The following is a 25,567-nucleotide window of genomic DNA, read 5'->3' as shown; positions in this document are numbered from 1 at the left end:
GAAACACCATGTCAATTATTTAGTTCCTCTCGTTTAGGTACCTAACAATATTAAAGGTTGGTTAACATGGCAAGAGGTGAAGCATAACAAAACTATACCATCTAAAAAATTTAAATGGGGCCGGATATAGCAAACAACAAATCCGGTAAATCCCCACGTGCATTTAGTAATTAAGGCAAACAAAATTTTTAAACATTTTAATTGTTGTTATCATGATGCGGATGACATGTGCAAGTTTTATGCAATATTTATGAAAAAGTTGATAAGAGCATTTTTTGAAGCATTTGTCACTGTGGTAGAAAGAAAGGGGTGCCACGGCGACGAAACGGAAATGGTGCCATGGCAACATTCCGTTTCCGGTAACTCGATTGAGATGCCGGTGAAAAGAAAGTGTGACGGGAGTGAGTCACGCAAGGATGGTGGGGTGATCCCGGATACCGGGTTCCCACGGGTCGACGGCATGGCAAACGAGGGGAGACGTGTAATGACAACTCGGGCACAGTGCAAATGCGAACATCACATACAACATGCATTTGTCCACGGTCGTAGGTCTGGCAGTTATACCTTCCAAGGGTGCATTTCGAGGCGGAGCGAGTCGGTGCAAAGTAGAGGAAGTAGACGTTCTCGCGGCGGTAAAGGAAGTAGTGGTACACGTCTCAGAGAAGGACTTGACGCATTCGATGTTTCCGAGGGCGACGGTAGGGGAACTTGGCTTTAGTGCTACACAGGTCTTCGGTGACGGCCGATGTACATGGCAAACATAGAGGTACTATGCTTCGGTCGTCGTGGTACTTGGCGATAGTAGTGGTACAAGGGTTGTGGCCGGCCTTGGCAGTTCATCGCATAGTCGTAAACGTTCCGTAGATGTTCATGTCGTCGTAGCCGTTTGGATCTTGGAGCGATGGTAGTCGTTCACTTGACAGTCTTGAAGGACTCGCAGGGGTAATGGGCGGTCTGTCGTGGTACTCGTTCGGGCATCCGTGTGTCGTGGTACGTGGTATCCCTGTAGTTGACCTTGCCGGTCTTGATGGTATGAAAAGAAGTAGCACAAGGACCTCGGGAGAACTACGAAGCCGCATGGAGGCTTGCAACAGGGAAGTCAGCGCAGGCACGGGACCCCGTCCTGTCGCTCGAAAGCAGGGGTACTTGACGCGGCGGAGCTCTACAGCAAATCAACAGCAGCAACAGGACACGGCATGGCGGCGAGAGCTGCATGGGAGGTCGATGGCTGGGCTGGCACGCTGGAGAGGAAGCAAGAGCATGGCGAGGTGGATGTCTAGCCTGGACCGTGCAGCAGCGGCGAGGGACTCCGGGATGGCATGGAGGTCGAGGAAGACGAGCTCGAAGCGGTGCTGGAGCATGGCGACGCGGCGGCCGGACGAAGCAGGGTAACGAGGTGGTGCTTGGGGCTCGAGGTCGCGGGGAAGCAGCACCTCCGGTGGTGCGGCGCCGGAGATGTAGCAGAGAAGAAGGAGGAGTATCAGAGGAAGGGGGGCCGCGCGGAGGTCGTCATGCTCGCCGGCGTGAGGAAGGAGATCCGGCGAGGCGCGAGGGAACCAGGCGGCGGCCTGCAGGATCCGGCGAGGGGCGACTACAGGGAGCGGGCGGCTTCCATGGCGCTCGGGAAGGCGCTGGGAGGAGAGGGCCAGGCACGGGGAGGACGAGAGGAGAGGTTGGGGAATCGGGCAGAGGGGAGAGGTCGAGGGATATCTCGATCCCTCTGGCGGCGCTAGGAGGGACCGAGGGCGATCGGCTAGGGTTGAGGGCGGCTGGGCCAATGGGCCGGCCTAGCTAGGAGGCCCAAGTGACTAGCTGGGCTCTACTCACTCTCACTCTATATATATTCCCTTTAACAGAAAGCATAGAGAGGAGAAAAAGGAAGAGGGGGGAGTTAGAGAAAGAATTTGGTCATGCGGTTAAATTTCCCGGACTCATAAAATGAGTACGATCCAAGCAAAATGGAGTGGGCATATCTCAAAGTTTAAATTCAAACTCATTTGATTTGAATTCAAAAGGTTCGAATAGGAAGTGAGGGTTAGGAAGGTCCAAAAATGTTCGGATTTTGGTGGAGCTCCGGAAAATGATGAAAGAAAAATATGACAAAGTTAGAGACCAAGAGTTGAGAAGGAAAAAGGCATGGGATATTTTCAAGTGTGTTTTGGTTAATTCTAAATAAATGAAATAATTTTACCATAGCTCCCTAATAGTATGGAGAGGCTTTAATATGTTATAAAGAGAAATCACAAGTGAATTCCCTCAATTTAAATGGATCAAAGGTCCATGCCATTTATTTAGATGAGTTAAGAAAAGAAATGACATGATGGCATGCTGCAATGCACATGATGCAATGATGAATGCAAAGAACCAAACAAATCACATGACGAAACCCGAAAACCCTGGAAGGCATCTGAAGCTCCGGTCTTGGGGCGTCACAACACTCCACCACTACAAGAGGATCTCGTCCCGAGATCTAGAATGGCACCGGAGGGAAAACGGAAGAGAAAGAGAAGAGGTAAAACTAACTTGCTTCTTTGACAAACGAGTGAGACCAAAGAACCTTGAGAGGTTGAACAAATTCGATAAAAGAAAACAACGAAGATGAACGAAGTTGAAAGCGCTCCGTTAGAGAAAGAGGAATAAGAAAGAACCGATTTGGGTAGCACTCCGGTTGAAAAGAGATGAAAGACTTGATAAAATGAAAGAACTTGATCGGCGGGCACACACTCCGGTTAAAAAGGATAAGCATGAAAAGATCATGATCTTCACAATTCGAGATGATGACTGAAAAGAGCAATATCTCAAAGCCTCCGGAAGAAATGAAAGAATGGAATGGAATGGGCGGAGGGGAACAAGATCTTGAGAGAGCATGCTAACAACAAATGTTAGACTTGATTAGTTGGATTAACAACAACAAAAGAACAAGGTTGTAGTGGGCTTATGGAGAACATCTCAAAATTTATGAGGTGAAAATTCTGCCACTAACGAAAACAATGGATTTGGATTGATATGAACAAGGATACGAGAAAATTATTCACCGGGAGGATAAATGAAGAACTTGGATCATTTATAAGCACCATAGATAGCAACAATCATTAGGGAAGGCTTTAGGTGAAACATGACACAAGATAACTCCAATGAAGAGATTGATGGGATTCAATATCTCATTCCTGACAACTTTTGAATCATGAAACATGAAGGGAAATTGTCAACAATGACATAACACCATCTCAAAAGATAAGGTAAAAAGAATTGCACTCCGGATTGCAAGATGAAGAATACTTGAGCTCCTTTGAAAAGAATCTCGATGAATACTTCGAGAAGGAATTAAATCCTTTATGAACCATCATGTAGAACCTCCATGAAGAACTCTGGTAACAAAATGATGATAAAAATAAAGAGAAGTTGACAACACAAGGTGAAGCCTTATAATGATTTAGATGGATCTTCGTGATGATCTAATGCGGAAAAACACGGAACTCCGGAAAAGAAAGATGAAACAATTGAAACTGAGAATTTGATGAACCTCCGGAATAAGGAATTAATCATTTGGATGAAACAAGAATAAGAATTACATTATGCTTATCCTTCACCAATTTAAATTGATGACAAGCAACAGATTTGGCATACTACTTATTCTCATAGAAAGGATAGGTATAGCGCAACTTGATAAGGTCTTCAACGAACCACCGGTAGGATTGAAACAACGAATGAATTGATATGAAAACGAAGGAAGAAGAATCTTGAATAGCCACCGTAAGAATTAGAAATGAATGAAGTAAAGGGATGAATCAGCGGTAAGAATTAGAGAACAAATGAAGATACTTGAGGGGGTTTTGATACAAGTGAACGAAAAGATCACGAGCTGATTAGAGAAAACTTGAATGATGCATCGGTAAGATTTAGAGAATGATAGCTGAAAGCTGGAATGGAAAATCCTGAAATGATGGCCTTCGGAGAATCAAACTGAAAAATACTACTGAATTGTTCTAGATGGGTGAAAAGAATTCTCACAATCGAAAACAATTATAAGAGGATGGCATCAAGCTTGAATTACGCATCTTCGAGAGAACGGACCAAGATTTGAGAGAAACTCCTCTACGGTCTTCAAATGTTGAAAATGACGATGCGATACATCAACATGAGTTATTAAGGCACTCCGGAATAATGAAAAGCGAAGAGGTTGAGCCAACAATGAAAAGAATTTAAAAGATCATGGAGCAATACGAATGACTGATGATAATTCATTCTTACGTCAAACTTTAGAAGATTTGAGAATAACTCCGGGAGAATAAGAAGAGTCAGGTAAGATCCTGGAAAAAGACCTGTGGGTTAGGGCCCACTCAAAAGATACATCGTTGAACAATTACTTGAAAAGAAGATTGCACCAGTTGAGTTAAACGGCTTGAATGAGATAACAACCTCGAAATAGGTTGAACGGATCTTGAATGACAAGACGAGCCTTCTGAGATATCTTCAGCACTCCGGAAAAATGAGTAGCGAGAAGTGAATGATTATGAGGTGCACCGGTCATGGGAAAAGCATTTGCAACGAGGAAAAGATATGATCAACACTGAAAAATTGCATTGAAAACACCGGGAAAGATAAGAGAAACAAAGAATGATAAACTTGAAGCTTCCTTTATCATCTTCATGAGAATCACCGGATAAGAACATGAAGGAAAAGAATGGAGAGATTTCCATCGATAAAATGGATACTTGATTAAGAAATATGAGTCCTTGAAGAAAAAGGGTGGGTGGGTGGGCGGGAAAGACAAAGGCAACACGAGGACAGATGAAATGAACAACGTTGAGAAGAGCTGATAATTGATCTTGCTGATGTTGAAATAATCAGATCCACTTGAAGAGAAACACGCCGGTTGAAAAGGATTGACATGACAATCTTGATTATCAAGAAGGATTAGTATTGACATAGTAGTGTGAGAACACCGCTTAGGAAAGGTATGGAATCAACACTTGACATTGAAGCAACTCGAATACCACAACTGAGAACAAAAACAAAGGATTGGCTTGCAAAATAAGCCGGAACAAACATATGCTAGAGATTCCGTCCGAAGTTTTCATGGTGGGGCCCACACGGGCTCGATCGTACAGCACCATCATGTACAAGGCAGTGCACATGACATACAAAGCGTCCCCGAGTTAGCATAGCCAAGGACTCTTTAAGACACAACGAGACCACTGTAAAAACCAACCGTGGATAGACGGACCACTAGACGTCGAACCCCAATCTCATATCATGCATCTGTCGAAAAGATATCCTAAGGACTACTTGAATTCCCACTTATAAACTCCTGGATTTTTCTAGTTATGCAATCAGGTGTTGGGGATACAGGGGAAGCATAATATATCACCCAAACTAACAATTCCTACATCCAGCTGTATCCATCCTTCAACATGTAACCGAGAAACCTTCGAAAATCATTTACCCCAACCTTTGAAAAGCATCCTTTATACGAGTTATGGCAATACTCCCAAACTCCCACCCCAGTACTGGGTGGCATCGAGGTTATCTCACCAACAACTGCATAAAAGAGATTTTCGATGTCGGCGAAACTCAGGTATTCCAGAACTGCAATGATAAAATTGTGACGACAACACCTCGGAGCTCAACTCCCCGGGACACTGCCACAACCCCTAAATGTCAGGAGGCACCAAGAACAATGTTCTCGTCACAAAACCATCGGAACGATTCCAAGATACCCGCGTGATCCTAAAAAAATTAGTGAAAATTTGAGAAGAGAAGAGTCAAAACTCTACGGCAGGATGCCTCACCAGAGCGACGAAGGGACTGAGGAGTAAAAAGAATCCTACTCTCCGATATACATAATTCTAAAAGACTCAAAACATTTTTCTAGACTCAATAACGCCAACAATTCGATCAACCAGGGGGCTCCTAAGTCGGGGAAGGCTCTGATTACCAACTTGTAACACCCTCGATGCTGCTATATCTCCCACGTGTCGGAGCACGACTTAGAGGCATAACCGCATTAAAGGCAATGTCGCAAGAGGGGTAATATTTACACATCCCATGTACTGAATAAGAAAGAGATACAGGGTTGGCTTACAATCGCCACTTCACACAATACATGAATAAAACATTACAACATCCAGATACAAACAAGGTCCGACTACGGAACCAAAATAAAAGAAGACTACCCCTAATGCTACAGATCCCCGATCGCCCCAACTGGGCTCCACTGCTGATCAACTGGAAACGAAACAACACAAGGGACACGATCTTCATCGAGCTCCTCCTTAAGCTTGGTTGCATCACCTGCACGGCATCAACGGCACCTGCAAACTGGGTTTGGAAGTAATCTATGAGTCATGGGGACTCAGCAATCTCACACCCTCGCGATCAAGACTATTTAAGCTTATAGGTAGGGAAAAGGTATGAGGTGGTGCTGCAGCAAGCACTAGCATATATGGTGGCTAACATACGCAAATGAGAGCGAGAAGAGAAGGCAAGGCACGATCGAGAAACTATGATCAAGAAGTGATCCAAGACTACTTACGTTCAAGCATAACTCCAACACCGTGTTCACTTCCCGGACCCCGCCGAGAGGAGACCATCACGGCTACACACGTGGTTGATGCATTTTAATTAAGTTAAGTTTCAGGTTTTCTACAACCGGACATTAACAAATTCCCATCTGCCCATAACCGTGGGCACGGCTTTCGAAAGTTCAAAACCCTGCAAGGGTGTCCCAACTTAGCCCATCACAAGTTCTCACGGTCAACGAAGGATATTCCTTCTCCCAAGAAGACCCGATCAGACTCGGAATCCCGGTTACAAGACATCTCGACAATGGTAAAACAAAACCAGCAAAGCCACCCGGATGTGCCAACAAATCCCGATAGGAGCTGCACATATCTCATTCTCAGGGCACACCAGATTGTCCAAATTTCTGGTAGGCCAGCCCAAAGTTGCCCCTGGTGGCCACCGGCGGCTGACAAGTTGTACCAACACTCAGAGGAGCACTGTCCCGGGGGTTTAAATAAAGATGACCCTTGAGTCTGCAGAACCCAAGGGAAAAAGGCTTAGGTGGCAAATGGTAAAACCAAGGTTGGGCCTTGCTGGAGGAGTTTTATTCAAGGCGAACTGTCAAGGGGTTCCCATTATAACCCAACCGCGTAAGGAACGCAAAATCAAGGAACATAACACCGGTATGACGGAAACCAGGGCGGCAAGAGTGGAACAAAACACCAGGCATAAGGCCGAGCCTTCCACCCTTTACCAACTATATAGATGCATTAATTAAAATAAGAGATATTGTGATATCCCAACAAATATCCATGTTCCAACATGGAACAAACTCCAATCTTCACCTGCAACTAACAACACTATAAGAGGGCCTGAGAAAAGCGGTAACATAGCCAAACAACGGTTTGCTAGGACAAGGTAGGTTAGAGGCTTGACATGGCAATATGGGAGGCATGATATAGCAAGTGGTAGGTAACGTGGCATAGACATAGCAATAGAGCGAGCAACTAGCAAGCAAAGATAAAAGTGATTTCGAGGGTATGGTCATCTTGCCTGAGATCCCGCAAGGAAGAAGAACGGGTCCATGAAGACAAATGGACATAGATGAACGGATCCTCACAACTCTGAAACGGAACCGAAGCTAACGCGAGAAGTAACCCGGAAAGAAGCAAACAACATAGTAAACAACCATCACATAATCATGGCATGATGCACAACAAGTATGATGCATGTCCGGTTTAATGAGGCATGGCATGGCAAAGTGCACAAACAATACTACAAATTAAGTGGAGCTCAATATGCAACGAGTTGCATATTGATGAAACACCATGTCAATTATTTAGTTCCTCTCGTTTAGGTACCCAATAATATTAAAGGTTGGTTAACATGGCAAGAGGTGAAGCATAACAAAACTATACCATCAAAACAATTTAAATGGGGCCGGATATAGCAGACAACAAATCCGGTAAACCCCCACGTGCATTTAGTAATTAATGCAAACAACAATTTTAAACATTTGAATTTTTGTTATCATGATGCAGATGACATGTGCAAGTTTTATGCAATATTTATGAAAAAGTTGATAAGAGCATTTTATGAAGCATTTGTCACCGTGGTAGAAAGAAAGGGGTGCCATGGCAACAAAACGGAAATGGTGCCATGGCAACATTCCGGTTTCGGTAACACGATTGAGATGCCGGTGAAAAGAAAGTGTGAAGGGAGTGATTCACGCAAAGATGGTGGGGTGATCCCGGATACCGGGTTCCCACGGGTCGACGGCATGGCAAACAAGGGGAGACGTGTAATGACAACTTGGACACGGTGCAAACGCGGACATCACATACAACATGCATTTGTCCACGATCGTTGGTCCGGTAGTTATACCTTCCAAGGGTGCATTTCAAGGCGGAACGAGTCGGTGCAAAGTAGAGGAAGTAGACGTTCTCGCGACGGTAGAGGAGGTAGTGGTACACGTCTCGGAGAAGGACTTGAGGCATTCGATGTTTCCGAGGGCGACGGTAGGGGAACTTGGCGTTAGTGCTACACGGGTCTTCGGTGACGGCCGATGTACATGGCAAATGTAGAGGTACTATGCTTCGGTCGTTGTGGTACTTGGCGATAGTAGTGGTACAAGGGTTGTGGCCGGCCTTGGCGGTTCATCGTGTAGTCGTAAATGTTCCGTAGGTGTTCATGTCGTCGTAGCCATTCGGATCTTGGAGCGATGGTAGTCGTTCACTTGAAAGTCTTGAAGGATTCGAAGGGGTACTGGGCGGTCTGTCGTGGTACTCGTTCGGGCATCCGTGTGTCGTGGTACGTGGTATCCCTGTAGTTGACCTTGCCGGTCTTGATGGTCTGAAAATAAGTAGCACAAGGACCTCGGGAGAACGATGAAGCCACATGGAGGCTTGCAACGGGGAAGTCAGCGCAGGCACGGGACCCCGTCCTGTCGCTCGAAAGCAGGGGTACTTGACGCGGCGGAGCTCTACAGCGAAGCAATAGCAACAGCAGGACTCGGCATGGCGGCGGGAGCTGCAGGGGAGGTTGAAGGCTGGGCTGGCACGCTGGAGAGGAAGCAAGAGCATGGCGAGGTGGGTGTCTAGGCTGGACCGTGCAGCAATGACGAGGGACTCCCGGATGGCATGGAGGTCGAGGAAGACGAGCTTGAAGCGGTGCTGGAGCATGGCGACGCGGCGACCGGACGAAGCAGGGTGACGAGGTGGTGCTTGGGGCTCGAGGTCGCGGGGAAGCAGCAGCTCCGGTGGTGCGGCGCCGGAGAGCAGCAGAGAAGAAGGAGGAGTAGCAGAGGAAGGGGAGCCGCGCGGAGGGCGTCATGCTCACCGGCGTGAGGAAGGAGATCCGGCGGGGCGCGAGGGAACCAGACGGCAGCCTGCTGTATCCGGCGAGGGGCGACTGCAGGGAGCGGGCGGCGTCCATGGCGCTCGGGAAGGCGCTGGGAGGAGAGGGCCAGGCGCGGGGAGGACGAGAGGAGAGGTTGGGGAATCGGGCATAGTGGAGAGGTCGAGGGATCTCTTGATCGCTCGGGCGGCGCTAGGAGGGACCGAGGGCGATCGTCTAGGGTTGAGGGCGGTTGGGCCAATGGGCCAGCCTAGCTAGGAGGCCCAAGTGACCAGATGGGCTCTGCTCTCTCTCACTATATATATATTCCCTTTAACACAAAGCATAGAGAGGAGAAAAAGGAAGAGGGGGAGTTAGAGAAAGAATTTGGGCATGCGGTTAAATTTCCCGGACTCATAAAATGAGTACGATCCAAGAAAATGGAGTGGGCATATCTCAAAGTTTAAATTCAAACTCATTTGATTTGAATTCAAAAGGTTCGAATAGGAAGTGAGGGTTAGGAAGGTCCAAAAATGTTCGGATTTTGGTGGAGCTCCGGAAAATGATGAAAGAAAAATATGACAAAGTTAGAGACCAATAGTTGAGAAGGAAAAAGGCATGGGATATTTGCAAGTGTGTTATGGCTAATTCTAAATAAATGGAATAATTTTTAATATAGCTCCCTAATAGTATTGAGAGGCTTTAATATGTTATAAAGAGAAATCACAAGTGAATTCCCTCGATTTAAATGGATCAAAGGTCCATGCCATTTATTTAGATGAGTTAAGAAAAGAAATGACATGATGGCATGCTGAAATGCACATGATGCAATGATGAATGCAAAGAACCAAACAAATCACATGACGAAACCCGAAAACCCTAGAAGGCATCTGAAGCTCCGGTCTTGGGGCGTCACAGAGCATCAACATGAACATCATTATTAACATTATCACTAGGTTCATGATCATTACCAGATTGTGTTTCAGCATCATAAGTAGAGATATCATTGGGATTCTCAGGGGTGTCAATAACAGGTTCACTAGAAGCATGCAAAGTCCTATCATTTTTCTATTTCTTCCTCTTGGAAGGACTAGGTGCATCAATATCATTTCTCTGAGAATCTTGCTCTATTCTCTTAGGATGGCCCTCAGGATACAAAGGTTCCTTGGTCATTTTACCACCTCTAGCCATAACTCTAACAACATTATCATTTTTCTTACTATTTAATACATTGAGCAAATCATTTTGAGCTTTAAGTACTTGTTCTACTTGAGTGGTAACCATAGAAGCATGTTTACTAATGAGTTTAAGTTCACCTTTAACTCTAGACATATAATCACCCAAGTGTTCAATCATATAAGCATTTTGTTTCAATTGTCTACAAAAATAAGCATTGAAGTCTTCTTGCTTAACCATAAAGTTATCAAACTCATCCAAACATTGGCTAGCAAACTTAGTAGGAGGGATTTCAGCTTTATCATATCTATAGAGAGAATTTACCTTTACTGCCTGTGTCAGGTTATCAAGACCATTTGTTTCTTCAATAGGTGATGGATTAAAACCATATATTTCTTCAACATGCGGTAAATTAAGACCATGTATTTCTTCAATAGGAGGTAAATTCTTAACATCTTCAGCTTTAATACCGTTTTCTTTCATGGATTTCTTTGCCTCCTGCATATCTTCAGGACTGAGAAATAGAAAACCCCTTTTCTTCGGAGTTGGTTTAGGAATAGGCTCAGGAGTTGGATCAGGAAGTGTCCAATTATTTTCATTTGTCAACATATTATGCAATAGAATTTTAGCTTCATCCGGTGTTCTTTCCCTAAAAACAGAACCAGCACAACTATCCAGGTAATCTCTGGAAGCTTCGGTTAGTCCATTATAAAAGATATCAAGTATTTCATTTTTCTTAAGAGGGTGATCAGGCAAAGCATTAAGTAATTGGAGAAGCCTCCCCCAAGCTTGTGGGAGACTCTCTTCTTCAATTTGCACAAAATTATATATATCCCTTAAGGCAGCTTGTTCCTTATGATCAGGGAAATATTTAGCAGAGAAGTAATAAATCATATCCTAGGGACTACGCACACAACCAGGATAAAGAGAATTAAACCATATCTTAGCATCACCCTTTAATGAGAACGGAAATATTTTAAGGATATAAAAGTAGCGAGTTCTCTCATCATTAGTGAACAGGGTGGCTATATCATTTAATTTAGTAAGATGTGCCACAACAGTTTCAGATTCATAGCCATAAAAAGGATCAGATTCAACCAAAGTAATTATATTAGGATCAATAAATAATTCATAATCCTTATCAGTAACAAAGATAGGTGAAGTAGCATAAGCAGGATCATATTTCATTCTAGCATTCAGAGTTTTTGTTTAAGCTTAGCTAATAATTTCTTCAGATCACTTCTATCATTGCATGCAAGAAAGTCTCTTTTAGTTTCTTCATCCATAACATAGCCCTCAGGCACAACAGGCAATTCACATTTATTAGGAGAGCCTTCATCATCACTTTCATCAATATTATCAGTTTCAATAATTTCATTCTCTCTAGCCCTAGCAAGTTGTTCATCAAGAAATTCACCAAGTGGCGCAGTAGTATCAAGCATAGAAGTAGTTTCATCATAAGTATCATGCATAGTAGAAGTGGCATCATCAATAATATGCGACATATCAGAATTAATAGCAGAAGCGGGTTTTGGTGTCGCAAGCTTACTCAAAACAGAAGGTGAATCAAGTGCAGAGCTGGATGGCAGTTCCTTACCTCCCCTCGTAGTTGAGGGATAAATTTTTGTTTTCGCATCTTTCAAGTTCTTCATAGTGACCAGCAGATATAAATCCCAAGTGACTCAAAGAATAGAGCTATGCTCGACACAAGGGGAGCCAAAGAATTTTCTCAAGTATTAGCAGCTGAGTTGTCAATTCAACCACACCTGGAAACTTAATATCTGCAGCAAGGTATTTAGTAGCAAAGTAATATGATAGTAATGGTAACGGTGATAAAAGGTAACGGTGATAAAAGGTAACGATAGCAAAAGGAATATTTTTGGTGTTTTGTAGTGAGTATAACAATAGCAACGGAAAAGTAAATAAGCGAAGAACAATATATGGAAAGCTCGTAGGCATTGGATTGGTGATGGAGAATTATGTCGGATGCGGTTCATCATGTAACAGTCATAACATAGGGTGACACAGAACTAGCTCCAATTCATCAATGTAATGTAGGCATGTATTCCGAATATAGTCATACGTGCTTATGGAAAAGAATTTGCATGACATCTTTTGTCCTACCCTCCCGTGGCAGCGGGGTCCTATTGGAAACTAAGGGATATTATGGCCTCCTTTTAATAGAGTACCGGACCAAAGCATTAACACATAGTGAATACATGAACTCCTAAAGCTACGGTCATCACCGGGAGTGGTCCCGACTATTGTCACTTCGGGGTTGCCGGATCATAAAACATAGTAGGTGACTATAGACTTGCAAGATAGGATCAAGAACTCACATATATTCATGAAAACATAACAGGTTCAGATCTGAAATCATGGCAGTCGGGCCCTAGTGACAAGCATTAAGCATAACAAAGTCATACCAACATCAATCTCAGAAGATAGTGGATACTAGGGATCAAACCCTAACAAAACTAACTCGATTACATGATAAATCTCATCCAACCCATCACCGTCCAGCAAGCCTACAATGGAATTACTCACGCACGACGGTGAGCATCATGAAATTGGTGGAGGATGGTTGATGATGACGACGGCGACGGATTCCCCTCTCCGGAGCCCCGAACGGACTCCAAATCAGCCCTCCTAAGAGAGTTTAGGACTTGGCGGCGGCTCCATATCGTAAAATGCGATGAATCCTTCTCCATGATTTTTTCTCCCCGAACACGAATATATGGAGTTGGAGTTGAGGTCGGTGGAGCTCCAGGGGGCCCATGAGGGAGGGGCGCGCCCAGGGGGGCAGGAGCGCGCCCCACCCTCGTGGCTAGGGTGTGGCTCCCTGGCCTTGATTCTTTGCCAGTATTTTTTATTATTTCCAAAAATAATCTCCGTGGAGTTTCAGGTCATTCCGAGAACTTTTGTTTCCGGACATAAATAACACCATGGCAATTCTGCTGAAAACAGCATCAGTCCGGGTTAGTTCCATTCAAATCATGCAAGTTAGAGTCCAAAACAAGGGCAAAAGTGTTTGGAAAAGTAGATACGATGGAGACATATCAGGGAGGCGCCCCGGGAGCGGGCGCTGATCCTGACGAGGTTCCGACTGTGAGGCCACCCTCCTGAGGTCCTGCACGGCGCAGCTGCTTCCACTTCTTGGGGATGACCTCAGGAAGGCCTTCGCCCTTGCTGTCGGGGTCGTCAATTGGTGCAGCTTGGAAGGCACGCTCGAGGGAGCACACCGCATCTCTTTCTTCACATGGGACCGTGACTATCCCGCTGCTTCCCGGCATCTTGAGGACATTGTAGCCGTGATGGGTCACCGCAATGAACTTGGCCAGGGCTAGATACCTGAGGATGGCATTGTACGGCAGACGGATGTGCGCGATGTCGAAGTTGATGAGCTCGGTGCGGTAGTTCTTGCGTTCCCCGAAGGTGACAGGGAGGCGGACCTGCCCTATCGGTGTGGTGGAACCGTCGGTCACTCCTGAGAAAGGTTTGGTAGGCTGAAGCTGGTCATATGGCACTTGGAGGTTGTCGAACGTGTCGACGGACAGGACATTGAGCCCTGCGCCGCCGTCGATGAGAGTCTGGGTAACTTGCACGTTGCTGATAACTGGGAGCAAAGCATCGAGAGGGCGCCAGTGGTAGCTACGCACTTGAGCTGATCTGCGGAGGTGAATGTGATGGGGCACTGGGACCATCTGAGCGGGCGTGTGGCTTCGAGCTTGGGGAGGACTGCATTCACTTCACAAGCAAACTGCTTGAAGATACGCTGCGAGGCTGGGGCATGGGCTCCACCCAAGATGCAGGCGATAGTACGCGGTTCCTGGAAGCCCCCAGCCCCCTCGTCTTGATGGTGTTCGTCATTCCTTCTTGGCGGCGGCAGCAGAGGGATTCCGGCGTTGCCTTGAGGACGATCCTCATGAGGCTGATCCCTCCAGGCGCCCTCACGAGGCTGATCCTGCCAGTGGTTCTCACGAGGCCAGTCGTGCCACTCCTGGGCATCCGCCACCATGTCCTCCTCCTCGGCCGTAGCCCCGGTCGCCGCGCTCGGGGCATCGACCGAAGCGTCCTTCGCGAATGGCTCTAAGCTCTTGGCAGTCGGTGGTGTTATGGGTATTCAGGTTGTGGAAGGTGCAGAACGGAGGGCTACTCTTGGATGACTCTGGTTGGTCTCTGCCACGCTTGGTGTCTAGTTCCGCCGCGAGCACAGCTGCTCCCTTGCGCTTCAAGTCCTTGGCCTTGGCTTTCTTCTCCTCCGGGTCTATGGCTGGGAGCTCAAGGAGGGAGAGGCGCCCCTCCTCAGCTCTTGCACACTTGGTCGCCAGGTTGAACAACTCCAGGGATGTGCACAACTCCTCATGGATAGTGAGCGCTTCCTTCATCTTGACATCGCGGACGCCATCAGAGAACGCAGAGATGATGGCCTCGTCCGTCACCTTGGGGATCTTGAGGTGGACATTGTTGAGGCACTGGATGTAGTTCTGGAGGGTCTCTCCCGGTTGCTGCCTGACGCGGCGCAGGTCACCCGCAGCCGGCGGGCAGTCGCGAGTGCCCTAGAAGTTGGCGACGAAGCGGTTGCGCATCTCGTCCCAGGAGGAGATCGAGCCCGGTGGCAGGTTCAGGATCCAGGAGCGGGCGCCATCCTTGAGAGCCATGGGAAAACAGTTCACCATGACTTTCTCGTCGCTGTTGGCCACTTCGATGCTCAGCTAGTAGAGCTACAAGAACTCCACGGGGTTGGGGGTGCCGTCATAGCGAGGAGGCAGATCCGTCTTGAACTTGCCCGGCCAGGCGACGCTACGCAGCTCGGGGTGAAAGCACGGCAGCCGGCTGTGGTCACCGGGGCCTGCCTTGGCGGTGGAGCTTGGTCTTGATGGGGTCCGCGCCCTGCCGCTATAGGTGGCGCGCGGTCTTGCTGCTGTAGCCGGTCCTGGCGCGGTGGCACGAGGAGCGGCGGAGCATTTTCTTGCGGTCGAGGGACTTCTTGACAGCTTCTGTATTCACGCGCGGGCGCGGGATGCGGCGGGTTGCGTCATGGAGCCGCGCGCCTTGGCGCTAGGGCGCTGTTTTGGGGCAGAGGTGGTGGAGGCTCTCTATGAGCTACGTCGCCCGTAGCTGGTGGAGGGCGCGGCGGAGAGAGGGACGGCGCGGGGGAGCCCCCTGCGGCATGGACCAGCTCGGCGATGCGGTCGAGCCAGTCCTCGTAGAGGCCGTCGACCGGTCGGTAGCGCACGAGCTCGTGCGCCATGAGGAGCGCAGCCCGTGCGTCCATGGGAGGGCAACGTGCATGGGAAGAAGAACCGGCCGGGGTCAGCGATGAAGTGGCGGTGCGGCCGTCCCGCCGCACCAAGGGGTGCAGCGAGGATGCTTGCTGCTCGTTTCCTGCCGGTCCGGTGGCGGCGTTGGCGGCAGGCGACAGCGAACGACGTGGTGGCCCGCCGATGGGAGCCGTCTGAGCGATGCGGGCAGCAAGGGCAGCCCGGTGCTCAGTATGAGCGTGGCGTGCGTCCGCCATGGAGATGACGGAGCAACGGGACGCGGAGCGACAGAAGGAAGCTTCGGCTCACCCCTACCTGGCGTGCCAAATGTCGGATCACAGGTTTCGGCAAAACCCTCGAGGTTCGAACACTGGGGTGTGTGCGAAGGTTTTCTCCCTATCGATCCACACCCTAGCTCTCTAAGATCTCGCGGACGAACTCGAAGAACTCACGAGACAAAGACACAAGATTTATACTGGTTCGGACCACCGTTGTGGTGTAATACCCTACTCCAGTGTGGTGGTGGTGGATTGCCTCTTGGGCTGATGATGAACAGTACAAGGGGAAGAATAGCCTCCTGAGGTTGAGGTGTTCTTGTGCTCTCTTTTCGTGTTCCCTGCTGTGGTGGTGAGTCCTACTTATATAGGCCCTGGTCCTCTCCCCAAATATTGAGCGGGAAGGGAGCCAACAACGACCAATTTGAAAGGGGACAACTAGTACAGATTATCCTGAAAAAGTGGTCTTCACCTGCAAAAGGCTCTGGTGGTGACGCCGTCTTGGGCTCCATGGTGACCTCCGTCTTGCCGTCCTGCAGGTCTTGGTCTCGTTGCACCGATATGGAAACCTTTCCTTGATGCCTCGGTACTCCGCGCCTGCACTTGCCCCCATGGCACCAAAGTGGAAACAAGGACGCTGCACGCGCTGGCGCCCGCCTGGTCTCGATCGTCATGGCTTGCGTCTCGAGGACCTCACGAGGTTTGCCTTTCCTTGATCTCTCTGCCCCTCGTGAGCCTGCCTGGTGAGGCCGCTCCTGAGGAGGTTTTGCATCATCCGCCTCGCGAGGCTTGGCCCCTCGCGAGGGTCTTGAACACCTCATTGATGAAGATGGGCCGTACAGACCTGCTAGCCTAGCAACGTCATGGGCCGCAGGTAGGCAAGTCTGGGGACCCCCGTTCCCAGAACACTGACAAATTTTTTTTATGTCATTCGCATCATGATAACAACATTTAAATCCTTAAAATTGTTGTTGCATTAATTTGCTTAATGCATGTGGGGGTTTACCGGAATTGTTGTTGTTTCCGGCCTCATTTAAATTGCCTAAAATGTGTAGTTTACTTATGCTTCACCTCTTGCCATGCTTAACAACATTTAATTTTGTTGGGTACCTAAACGGGAGTGAACTAAATAATCAAATGTGGTGTTTCATCAATATGCAACTCGTTGCATATTGAGCTCCACTTAATTTGTAGTGTTGTTTGTTGCATATTGCCATGTCTTGCCCCATTAAACCGGACATGCATCATACTTGGTTGTGCATCATGCCATGTTTATGTGATGGTTTTTTACTATGTTGCTTGCTTCTTTCCGGGTTGCTTCTCTCATTAGCTTCGGTTTCGTTCCGGAGTTGTGAGGATTCGTTTGACTACGTCCGTTTGTCTTCTTCATGGACTCGTTCTTGTTCCTTGGGGATCTCAGGCAAGATGACCATACCCTTGATATCACTTCTATCTTTGCTTGCTAGTTGTTCGTTCTATCTCTATGTTGCGCTACCTACCACTTGTTTTATCATGCCTCCCATATTGCCATGTCAAGCCTCTAACCCACCTTCCTAGCAAAACGTTGTTTGGCTATGTTGCCATTTTAGCTCAGCCCCTCTTATAGCGTTGTTAGTTGTAGATGAAGTTGAAGTTTGTTCCATGTTGGAACATGGATATGTTGGGATATCACAATATCTCTTATTTTAATTAATGCATCTATATACTTGGTAAAGGGTGTAAGGCTCGGCCTTATGCCTGGTGTTTTGTTCCACTCTTGCCGCCCTAGTTTTTGTCATACCGGTGGTATGTTCCTTGATTTTGCGTCCCTAACACGATGAGGGGTATGGGACCCTCTTGACAGATCGCTTTGAATAGAACTCCTCCAGTAAGCCCCAACCTTGGTTTTACTTTTTCCTAACAACCTAAGCCTTTTTCCCTTGGGTTTCTGGAGCCCGAGGGTCATCTTTATTTTAACCCCCCTGGGGGCTAGTGCTCCTCTGAGTGTTGGTCCGAACCGAGCTGCCTGCGGGGCCACCACGGGGAAACTCGAGGGCTGGTTTTACTCGTAGCCTGTCTAATCCGGTGTGCCCTGAGAACGAGATATGTGCAGCTCCTATCGGGATTTGTTGGCACAGTCGGGCGGTCTTGCTGGTTTAGTTTTACCACTGTCGAAATGTCTTGTGCACCGGGATTCCGAGTCTGATTGGGTGTCCCGCGATGGAGGATTGTCTCCGCTAATCATGAGCTTGTGATGGGCTAAGTTGGGACACCCCTGCGGGGTTTAAACTTTCGAAAGTCGTGCCCACGGTTATGTGGCAGATGGGAATTTGTTAATGTCCGGTTGTAGAGAACTTGACACTTGACTTAATTAAAATGCATCAACTGCGTGTGTAGCCGTGATGGTCTCTTTTCGGCGGAGTCCGGGAAGTGAACACGGTTTTGAGTTATGTATGAATGTAAGTAGTTTCACGATCACTTCTTGATCACTTCTAGCTTCTCGACCGTTGTGTTGCTTCCCTTCCCGCTCTTATGTGCGTATGTTGGCCACCATATTTTGCGTAGTGCTTGCTGCAGCTCCACCTCATTACCTTATACTACCCATAAGCTTAAATAGTCTTGATCTCGCGGGTGTGAGATTGTTGAGTCCTCGTGACTCACAGATACTTCCAAACAGTTGTAGGTGTCGATGATACCAGTGCAGGTGAAGCTACCGAGCTCAAGCGGGAGCTCGATGAAGATCTTGGTCGTTGTTATGTGTCTTTTCCGGTTGATTAGTAGTGGTGCCCAGTTGGGACGATCGGGGATCTAGCATTTGGGGTTGTCTTCCTTTATTTTGGTTCCGTAGTCGGACCTTGATTGTACTCTGGATGATGTATGTTTAACTTGTTATTTGTGTGAAGTGTCGATTGTAAGCCAACTCTTTATCCCTTTCTTATTCAGTACATGGGATTGTGTGAAGATTACCCCTCTTGCGACTAAACCACCATGCGGTTATGCCTCTAAGTCATGCCTCGACACGTGGGAGATATATCCGCATCGTGGGTGTTACAACATGCAACTTGTGTGGTTGTTGCATGGGCTCCAACACGCTCTTTGAGCAAAAAAGGTGGCACAGCTTTAGATATAGGTGACGTGGCGGCATCATACAGTAGCATGGTTCGCTATAGTTGTAGTATACTCCTAGTAGGACGACAACTCCTATAAAACCTTGCGCTTGGCTCTTTGCCTCTTCGGGAGGTTCAACAGTTTGTATTCGTGTGAACCTTGCACTTGGCTCTTCGCCTCTTCTAAAGGTCCAACAATGATGATACTACAGTACAATATGCTTCTGGCAATCTGACACCGATTGAACTGTTGCACGTCCACCGCGAGGGCGAGGGAGAGAGAGATGGAGAGGGCGTTCTAGTCAAAACCCTCTCCTCGTCCCGCGAGCCACCGTGCGCGTGGGCGAGGGAGAGGCGTACTAAGAGCAAGTATAATAGGTCCTAATCAGTAGGCTATAAGCCATTCCAAGTCAGCAAATTCCAATCTGGAAGAGAGAGAAGGGAGGAAAGAGAGTACAGCCGGTGTTTCGCTAATCGCCCGTCTGTAGCGCAATGTACGAGAGAAAGGAGCTGCATGCAGCCCTTAAAAGCCGACACTCACTCTCCCCTCCAATCAGGTGTGTCTCCCTCCTTCTTCATGCATGCAAAAATTAGTTACTATAGCCGATGAGCCGCTCCTCTACAGCCATCCCTATTATATCAAACTTTTTCTTTGAAGACTATAGGTGAGATGGCACTAGTATAGAGCCCGTTGCCGGCTCTTCTATTAGCCATGCTCTAAGCAAGCTTCTCCTCGTTCGGCGAGTTGACGGGACACAACAAAGCAGTACTAGCACTAGTCCATACTGCGTCCTTTCCGGTTAATATGTCTTAATTTGAAACGAGAAAAATACACTGGCGGTCAACATATGTAACAATACGCTCTTTACGGTCACTATACAGTTTTGCGGTGATTATACGATCACTAGCTCATCGTAGAGCACCGTATTGCACCCTACTGACCGGCCACATAGTCGACATGGCACTTTGTTGACTGGTTAAATTGTCACCTGGTTTCTGGGTCCCACCTGTCAGTTAGCACAGCAAAGAAATCAGTTAAACAAAACTTTACGCAGGCGCGACAAGAGTCCAACCCTTGCGCGTGAACCACCCTGGCTGTGTATGTGAGTGCATGCATGTGTACTCCCTCGGTCCTCCAAAAAAGAGTGTACATCGGCTAAAAAAACAAAGAGTGTACATCTACACTTCCAATGCTTTTAGCCTTTAATCTAAATCGATATTGATTGACTAATGCACCAACTTGTGCTGTAGCCATAGGCTACATGTCTATCCTTAATTACAGCATGCAACAACCTTCATTTAATCTTCTTCTATCAATGGTCGCATGCACACATAAGTCTGCTACTTTTGGGCGTTAATTATGCCTTGGTCAATGTGTAAATCTCTAAATGTACAGTCTTTCACGGACGTAGGGAGTAGGTTGAGCACTTGAGCGTGAGCATGTGTGTTGCGTCGTGTGTTGTGTGCCGCATGGGTGCGTGAGTGTTGCGTGCATCCATGCGTACGTGTGAGTGTTGCATGTTGCATGCATGCATGAGGCTTTTACTCCCTCCCATTGACATGTTCATATTTCAAGCTTCACTAAAATGTTGCATTCAAGAATTAAGAGATAACTCACCAATGCATGTAAAAGTTCTGGTCATTTGTTCCTCATGCATGCATTCCAATTAATACGTTTGTAAACACAATTTTCTTGAGGAAAAAAAGCCCATTATTGAGTACTTTCAGAAAAAATCTTGGAGCACTCATCATTTACTACTACATTGGTTGATGATTTTTTTATTGACCTGTATATAAACCTCCGTCCTGGTTTAATGGTCCCCTTCGTACTTAGTGTAAAATTTTGACCGTAAATTTAACTAACAAAGTGTCAATGCATGTCATAAAAAACTATACCATTAAAAACTATGTTCAAATACAAATCCAGTGATACGATTTTTGGTGAAATGCATTACCATTTTATTAGTTAAATACTCCCTCTATCTAGGTGTATAAATCACTTTAAGAAAACCAAATAATCCCAAAACACTTAGGCGCGGTGCATTAACTCCCACCTCGTTTCTTGACACATCAACTAATAAGAGATGTGGGCATGCATGTTTTCAATGACTCGGGACTACCAAACAATACATGCAATGGTTAGTTCATTGCATGCAATGCTATTAATTTGCAAATAAACATTAAGTTCTCTTGGTTTTTCCCTCCTTAGTCACAATGCACAACCAAAGATGACTTATTCACCTGGATGGAGAGAGTAGATGGTCAAAGTTTGACACAAAATTAATGCATTGGTAAACATAATTTTTTGAGGAAAATGAGTGCATTAAGTGAGTGCTTTTGCAAACTACAAAAATTATTCCAACACTCATCATCTACCTTGGTTGATGAGATTTTTTAATTGAGCCCTATAAACCGGAAAAGAGGTAGTACTAGTACTCCTACATTATTGGTGCCAGGTGCCTTGGACAATGTTTCATCTTGTTGGACAGGATGAGCGTACAGGCATAGGGATACTATAGATAGGAAGTCTTCGCGATCCATTATTCCCCATCTCGGTCAGATACAACTATTCAACTAGTCTTCACAGTGAAGTGACAATACATGCTGCAGCAGATGGGACACTTAATTAATAAGCTGAACCAGCGTGTTGGTGTTACTAAATCAGCCTTACCCAGTACTGCCATCATGTTTTCCAATGGAGCATGCTTCCGCAAATACGCCTATGCACCTCTCTCTCTCCTCCATTAACTGACATATGGGCCCTCTTGAGGTAGACCCACATGTCATCGGCGTAACTATTTATCCGAAGGACGATATATCCTGGTAGTAGTACTAGTAGAATTGAGATTTAATTCACTTTCTTCCCCGTCTTTCACTCTTCTTCCTCCTCTCTTCTTCTTCCTCCTCTCTTCCCCATCGTCGGCCACATACCATTTCCCTCCGCCCATTGCCCGCCCGCCCGCGCCATCTTCCTTGGTAGCTCGCGCATGCCATATCCCCCCTCTCACTGCTCGGCCACACACGCCATCTTCTTCGCTCGCCCGCCCGAATCCACTTCCCCACTGGCTCGCAGGCACCGAAAACCCCAATCACTCAGCACCCTAAAAAACCTATGGCAGAACCGACTGACACACAGAGCCGCGATTGGAATTCCCTCCCCGATGTTCTCTTGGAGCAGACCTGTAATCATATGGACCCGCTCAGCACCGTCCGTCTGGCTGCATGTTCGGTGTCTTTGTACCGTCTACTCGTCTACAACCGACCGGCTCTTTTCAAGACACCCTGCTTGCTGATGCCCGATCCTTGTAGGTGGCCCAGGCACCGATTTGACGATCCTACGGAGGTTGCCCTGGTGCCCCTCGACATGCTACCACTACTCGTCCACCTGTCCTTCATGCGCGCCCACTACTGGGTGGGCATGAAGGCCAACTGGATCATCCTCATCCACCAATCCGGTAGTCTGTGGCGTCTCGTGGATATCTACACCCAGCGAGAGATCGCCCTTCCATCGTTGGATACCGCCGCCATCGAGCCTCGTGGCCCGCCGGACACTCCTGCCTACTATGCACGAGACACGTCGAGCTTTTGGCTCGACCTCTGTTTGCTGAAGGTTGTAATCTGCGAAGTGCCCACACCATCAGAAGACTACATGGATTACAAGCTCATCGCCTTGTTCAACATGGGATTAGTCTATCTAGAATCTGGTCGCCATACATGGTTATGGCTCATTGTCAATCCTGTTGAGGCAACATTTCTGTCTGATGCTATGGTGCACTATGGCATCGTTTATGCGGTCGACGCACAGATTGGCTGCCTATACTTGTGGAACCTATCGTCGTGTAATTGTTCTATCTCATCTCATCTTTACCTTATGAATACGACTGACTTTTCATTGTTACAAATTTATAATAGATAGTATGTCTATAACCACATCATTGCTATATGTTCCTCTCATTTCCTAGATTTTTATGACCACACATGTTATTGTTAGAGTTGATATGAGAACAATTGGCATCTAATGATTGTTAGAATAGATATTATGAGTATAACCTCATGATTGCTATATATATCAATTAGGCTTCAAGTGTGTACTTGTTGGTGAAAGTGTTGTCCAATGGGAATTATATTTTGTATTACTCATGTAGCCTACAAAGTCTGTCGCACAGCCTTGTAACTTCTTACTCCATTTCTAAATTGGTACTAGTCCTCTATACCGTATATTGTGCTACTCGTACTACTACCCCCCCCCCTCCTGGTTTATTGGTCCCCTTCGTAATTTGTGTCAAATTTTAACCATAAATTTCACTAACTAAATGTTAATGCATGTCACAAAAAATTATATCGTTTTATTCGTATTTGAACATTCAATGGAATAATTTTAGGTGACATGCATTGACATTTTGTTAGCTAAACATATGGTTAAAATGTGACACTAATATGACTAGTAAGTAGTACAGTAGCAGTACTAGTATACGTCGGTCAAATTATTCACCATGTCCTCACATTGAATTGACGTGACAACACACCGCGGGTGAGGTGACACAAGAGTCCCGGCGGCGTGTTCGGGTATTGTGGACTTCAGATTTGGAGTACCACTTATCTGTCGAAATCTTTCATCATTCACTTAAAACAGTCGATTGATCATACATTGAGTACCATATAACTGGAATTAATCGATGCAAGTCCAAGAAGGATTAGTCGGTGCTGCCGGCTAGCGTCAAGTTCGATCCCACGGATCAGGAGCTGATCGAGCACCTTGAGGCCAAAGTGAGTGCTGACAGCGCGAGATCTCACCCTCTCATCGATTTGTTCATACCAACCATCGACAGCGAGCATGGCATATGCTACACCCATCCTAAGAAACTTCCAGGTAAGAAACCGACGGACCATCTACTTGCACAAACATATTCCTTTGTTTATAGCTCTATTTTTCTTTTTAGACGCAGACCTAGTGAAGCAATTACAATTTGACAGTTAATAAAAAGTGAAACAAGTGACTGCAACATACCAAAGATGTTATGAAAATGCCAACTACATACACTAAAACTTGTATTCGACAATACTGCAGGTATCACACTGAGTGGCCTAAGCAAGCATTTCTTCCAGTGCAACTCCAGGGCGTTCAAAAGGGGCACATGGATGCATCGCAAGATACAGTCGGAGTGCGTCATGCACGCGATGTGGCACAAGACCGGCAATACCTTGTGGTGATGGTCAATGATCGGCAGACGGGCAGCAAAAAGGTTCTGGTGCTGCACACTAACAAGAACTTCGACTAGCAGAGGACCAACTGGGTGATGCACCAGTACCACCTCGGGGACCTGGAGCAAGAGAAGGAGCGGGAGCTGGTCTTCTGTAAGATTTTCTACTAGACGACCACTAGGGCCAGGACTAAAAAGATTATAAGTTAGTTTGGTATTGGTACATGTACTACCTTGTCGTCCGCAAGTTGGTATTGTTGTTAACGGTCTTTTGGTATGAACTTGGCATTTGCTTCCAACCATCATGCCGAGGGTCGACGTGGATATAAAGCTGAATCATTTGTTTCAAAATGAATTTTTAGGCACCTGATTTTTATTTGATGGGTAGCATAAGCACCTGCCGTTCGAATTCCTAGTTCTCCAAATTTTTTGAAACAAGTGCATGCACTTATTATCACGATGAAAGAACAATATACCTGTTGGATCCCAGTTATCAGTCTGTACTTGCAGAATTCTCTCATTTATCGAGCAGGTATATTGTTTTTTCAGGTCGAGCAAGTTTCAACTGGGTTGTAGACTGCCATGCTTGGTTTTGTTTTTAACAGGCCCGGCCCATGATGACAATGGGGCACAAAGATCCAGCAGGTATCTACTGGCCTCTGGCCCGCCAGCGTTAGTTATATTTTGTCTTAGAACATCCGCAGGCAATTTTTTTACTGAATTAAACACACAACCCAGTTCTATTTTTCTCTTGAAACGCCTTGTCCTACTTCTGTTTTCTAATCTCTACCTATAGTTTTACTAGTTTATATACACATATCATTATATTAAAAATACATAAAGTTCCCTTTTCATATTTACATCCTTATTTTTGTTGTTGTTTTCCCTCCCAGCATTGATTTTTTTACCACTGGTTTTCCCTTAAACCAACTCAATTGTCCCACGTCTTATTTTCTTACAAAAACAAATTAATTTTGTTGGCAAATCAATAAGTTCTTAAAAAATAAATGTTTATCATTTTGGGATTACAACAGTTCAGACTCCATTGAAATATGAAAAATAAGGTTGAAATTTTTGACCGTGGTCCTGGGAAGAAAATGGGTTGTAATGAATTACTTAAGAATTATCAAATGGGCTGCCAATTATTGAAAAAATAACAAATGGGCTCTATGTTGTCTGCCACAGATTTGGAGGCTGACTTGTGGGCCTACTAAGTTCATGCGTAC

The sequence above is a fragment of the Triticum dicoccoides genome, chromosome 4A (genome assembly GCF_002162155.2).
Source record: "Triticum dicoccoides isolate Atlit2015 ecotype Zavitan chromosome 4A, WEW_v2.0, whole genome shotgun sequence".
Lineage (NCBI taxonomy): Eukaryota > Viridiplantae > Streptophyta > Magnoliopsida > Poales > Poaceae > Triticum > Triticum dicoccoides.
This window is presented reverse-complemented; position numbering follows the sequence as displayed.